General features: G+C 38.9%; 2 pseudogenes; both read right to left on the reverse strand.

Moving 5' to 3' along the window:
- Positions 1 to 3,227: 3,227 nt before the first annotated feature.
- Positions 3,228 to 4,172, reverse strand: LOC105001219 (annotated as a pseudogene).
- Positions 4,173 to 4,382: 210 nt separating this feature from the next.
- The window catches only part of LOC105001220, a 29,005-nt pseudogene continuing 28,134 nt past the window's right edge, over positions 4,383 to 5,253 (reverse strand).

Raw genomic sequence — 5,253 nt, forward strand, 5'->3', positions numbered from 1 at the left:
AGCTCTGCGCATCAGGTGGCCAAAGTATTGGAGTTTCAGCTTCAACATCAGTCCTTCCAATGAACACCCAGGACTGATCTCCTTTAGGATGGACTGGTTGGATCTCCTTGCAGTCCAAGGGACTCTCAAGAGTCTTCTCCAACACCACAGTTCAAAAGCATCAATTCTTCTCTGCTCAGCTGTCTTTATAGTCCAACTCTCACATCCATACATGACTACTGGAAAAAAGATAGCCTTGAATACATGGACCTTTGTTGACAAAGTAATGTCTCTGCTTTTTAATATGCTTTCCAGGTTGGTCATAACTATCCTTCCAAAGATTGAGGGCAGGAGGAGGCGTGGACAACAGAGGATAAGATGGTTGGATGGCATCACAGACTCAATGGACATGGGTTTGAGTGGACTCCGGGAGTTGGTGATGGACAGGGAGACCTGGTGTACTGTGGTTCATGGGCTGTCAAAGAGTCAGACACGACTGAGCGACTGAACTGAACTGAATTGAACTGAAGATGTATAGAATAGTGATTTGAGTTACATACATACATACATACATACATCATGAAATGATGATCACAATATGTGTGTGTGTATATATCGTTTTTCTTTATCGAGTACAAAAATAGTTACAAAATATTGACTATAGTTTCCTCTGCTGTACAGTTGGTCCTTGTTCTATTCAGCTTTTATCTTGTCTTCTAGAGATACAAGAGATACAATCTTCTCCTGGGTTTTGACAGAAAGTCTCAGAAGTCGTATGTTCTCAGCCCTGAAAGTCTGTTGGAGCTTAAGTTCTGCCCCTCAAAGACATCTAGCTTAGCTACTTAGCCAAATAGCAACCCACTCTAGTATTCTGGCCTAGAAAATCCCATGGATGTAGGAACCTGGTAGGCTACAGTCCACGGGATCACAAAGAGTGGACACGACTGAGGGCCTTCAGTTTCATGAAGCTTCAAAATTTGGCAACTGCCTTACCGAAGAGAACTATGTGTTAGAGAAAGGACCCCTTACCCTAGTGAGTTTTTGTTTCCTAAGCACAATGGAGTAGCAGGATAGATTATTCCATATTTTTGAAACTTTCGTCTGCCTTTCTGGCTTCCCAGGGAGTCCTCTGGAAATAGAAATGTCCACTGGAAACATCTGGCCACGTATTTAAGTCTCTTTAAGTTTTCAGCTTGTCATGCTAGCCTTACATGAGTGTTTGGCTTTTCATGTTTTCGTGCCAAAGTCCCTCTCTATGGGCCATGCTCAATCCTCAATTCACACTCACACTCTTCAAATGCTCTATGAGAAAAAAAAAAGGCAGTTGTCCTTCAGCTCACCTCAGAAGTGTTCAGTGCTTTCTGCTACTCATGTCTATATCACCCTCATCACTTTCACAACTTTATAATGGCTTCAAAAATATGGCTGCTAAAGTTAATTTGACCTTTCCAAGTACAATTGTTTCTCAGTATTGGCCAGGGGTTGTTTCAGGCACTTCCCCCCACCCGCTCCTATACCAGAAAAGCTGGATGCTCAAATCCTTTATGGAGAATGACAGATCAAATGGATCCATGTTTGGTTGAGTCTGTGGCTGAGGAGGAGTGACTGGACTTGCAGTAGGAACTGTGTTCAGCTGTAACCTAATGCATCTTATTGGGAAATGCAGTTCACAAAAGGTTACCTTGAATGAAATGATAAATTTTCAGCATTTATTTGCTGAAAAGGAAAAATGTAAGCATCTAGATGACTACAGAGTATGGAACTTTTGTGCCAAAAGATGATATGGTTATCAGTGAAGCTAGCTGTCATGGTTTAAAAGAAAACTCCGAAGGGTTGATATAAAAAACCAATATCTTCTGTATTACAAAAAATATAATCAGAAATAACTCATATTCAGTACAAGCTGAGGTAAGAATAGTACAGACCTCAACAAGTCATTAATCTATTTTCACTTAAATAAAGAAAAATCCTTTTTCTATTATTTCATTAGGAGTATAATACATGAAAAACTATCCAACTTACCATTATTAAATAAGAAATATTTAAGAAGAACATATTTGCACAAAGGCACATTGAGCTTACCAGACAATTATTTCTGTTTTTTACATTGTTTTATAAATTCCCTTTAGTATCTGCCCTTTTATCATATGCTATTAAATACTGAAAAATCTGTAGTAAATGAAAATATTTTTGGCTACTAGTAAATTATGCATTTTTGTATGCTACATTATACAAATAGAAATATACAAATATTCACAATACACGTCTTTTTCAGTCAAGATAAACTTAATTCAAGGCAATATAATTCCCAGTAGTAGAATTTTCATCTGAAAATTATCAGTATGATTTTTGTCTCAAGACCTGGTCACTAAGTATCTACATGGAATGAAGAGACCAGGGAGACTCACAGGACACATGAACTTGAATTGAGATCTTCATTAAATTGAAGTCTTCAAGACAAGGTTCATCTGAGTTGTCCAGAAATTGCTAATATCTAAACACTTTAAATCTATTAAAGATGGTCAATGGATAGAAGAAACTTAGATCACTTAGAAGATAAACCCAAATTTTATTTTATGTGAAAGTAACAAAAATACTTAGTGTGATCATTTAGAATCAAAGTATTCTGCTAATATCTGGTTTATTTGAAACTTTTAAGAAGTAAATGATTTGAAGTCCAGCATCCATACAGAAAGTGCAGGTACTTTAAGTTTCAGGTTTGATAAATTTTCACAGATTGAATATTTTATATCACCAACATCCAGATCAAGAATCACAACCTGACCAGAACTCCAGAATGCCCCTCCCCCACATATCTTCCAAGGGAGAACTCCCAGTCCCCAGGGGAACCACTGTTCTGACTTTCAATACCAGAGATTCATTGTACCTTGGTTGAATTTTATGTAAATGGAATCATACAGTAGGAATTATTTTGTATCTAGTTTGCTCACTGTAAATCATGTTTGTAGGAATCATTCATGTTTTTGTATGTGTAATTATTGTTCATTCCCATTATTGTGTAGTACATGATATAGCATAGTTTATTTTTAGAATTTCTTATTTAACATATATTCTCCCTAACAAAAGGTTTAGCTCAATGGTTTAGCCTCTGTCTCACTGATATGTCTCAAGTATCTAGAACACAGTCTCGCACATGGTTGGTGCTTTATAAGGATGTGTTTAAATTAACTAGTTTTTACTCTCAGAAGTGTTCCGTTGCAGAACTTCCTGGGCCTGCAAGCACTGCATTAACTCTGCCTCAAGTCTAGGATTCTTCTCATTTGTCTCCTTAGTGCCCCTTTGACTTCCTTGTTTCTCAAAGTGTAAATCAGGGGATTAAGCAGGGGAGTCACCAGATTATAGAACAGTGCAATGCTTTTGTTCACATCCTATGAATAGCTGAAAGGAGGCTGAAGGTACATGGAGATGAGCGTCCCAAAGAAAATAATCACTACCATTAGGTGAGAACCACAGGTTCCAAAAGCCTTCTGTCTCCCTTGGGCCGACTTTATCTTCAGGACTGCACGGGTAATGTGACCGTAGGATACTAAGATGAGTGACAGGGGCACCACCAAGAAGAAGGTACTGACAGCAAAGACTTCAGCCTCATTGACAGAGGTGTTGGTGCAGGCCAGTTTCAGCATCACTGGAACTTCACAGAAGAAATGGTCCACTTGGTTTTTACCACAGAGAGGAAGAGTCATGGTCAGTGCTGTCTGGACTACAGAACTGCCAAAGCCTGTAAGCCAAGCAGTTACAACCAGCTGCAAGCAAAGCTGGGGATGCACGATCACCATGTAGCGGAGGGGATGGCACACAGCTACATAGCGGTCATAGGCCATGACAGACAGGAGGACGCACTCTACTCCCCCGAGTCCCAAGGCAATGAAGAGCTGGGCCACACAGCCGCCATAGGTGATGGTCTTGTCCTTCCCCTTAAAGTTGGCCAGGGTCTAAGGGACAGTGCAAGTAGTCAAACAAAGATCCATAAAAGAGAGGTTGGAGAGGAAGAAGTACATAGGGGTGTGGAGGTGAGGATCCATCGTTGACAAAAGCATAATGGCGCCATTGCCTAAACAGCTCAAGAAGTAGATGATCAGGATGACCGCAAAGAGAGCCGTTTCCAGCTGGGGCTGGTTGGAGAAGCCCAGGAGAATGAATCCAGAGAAGGTGCTGTCGTTAGCTCTTTCCATTGTACTCCGCTTGTTGGAGTTAAGAGAACTCCATACTGTTAAGCTGTTTGTTTAATCCACGTCTTTCCCCCTGAGTAAGTAGAGTTTGTGAGGAAGCTTGAGGCCTTTTCACAGTTACTCTTGTTGACAAACAAGGGGGTGCTAGAGAGTTATATGTAAGAGTACCTTCTGTGTTTCAGGCACTGACTAAAGCAGTTTCTATGCAATTTGTCACAACAACTCTGTGAGCTTGGCATTATCATGATTTCTGCTAAATATGTGAAGGAACTGAGGGTTAAAGAGGTGCAGTGATTTTATCAGAGTGATGTACTTAGTAAATCACAGAGGCAGGATTCCAACAGACTCTAAAATATGAGTTCTTAACTGCTGGGGGTACTGTCTTTATGATATATGAACTACAAAGATAACTCAAGAGTTTCTCAAAAATTAAATCTAGATGTTCGAAATAAGTTACAAATATGTACTGTGTTAGTCCTTCTTTGGACGATTGAAATATTTAGACTGGCTTTCTTGCTTCTGCTTTGTGTAGAGAAAAATATTTCTTTCTGAAAATGCACAGATAATAAAATTTACTATGAACAATTGTATTGAAATGGGAACAATATATTTTAATAAGTAAAGTCATGGAGCCTTTGATATGGAGTCTGTAATCATGTCTATTGATTGGAAAACTTTTATTGGAAGTGATTTAGAATTCACTGTATCCATACTGTATGTTCCAGAGGACTAAGCCTGAGAAACTCTCATTGTTACCATTTTCAGTGAAAACTCAGCAAAGCATCAATGTTTTTTTGTTTTCTTTCTTTATGTCTTTTAAAATTGCTTAATATGATAGAGCAAATACTCTTTTTCAACCTTTCGTGTGCACTTCCTATAAATTCAGACCTCACATTAATCATTCTCTTTTTGATAAAATCATCTGGTCTCATTTTAGAAATCAACCTCTGTCTGTCTGTGTGTCTCTCTGTTTCATAGACGCACACACCACATACAAACCATGATGCAAATTTAATAGTAAATAATACCTAAGAGGAGAAATATCCCATAACAGTACCATAGCCTGGAAAAGAGTTTAGTATGT

This window comes from Bison bison, unplaced genomic scaffold, assembly GCF_000754665.1.
Source record: "Bison bison bison isolate TAMUID 2011002044 unplaced genomic scaffold, Bison_UMD1.0 scf7180017864379, whole genome shotgun sequence".
Taxonomy (NCBI): domain Eukaryota; kingdom Metazoa; phylum Chordata; class Mammalia; order Artiodactyla; family Bovidae; genus Bison; species Bison bison.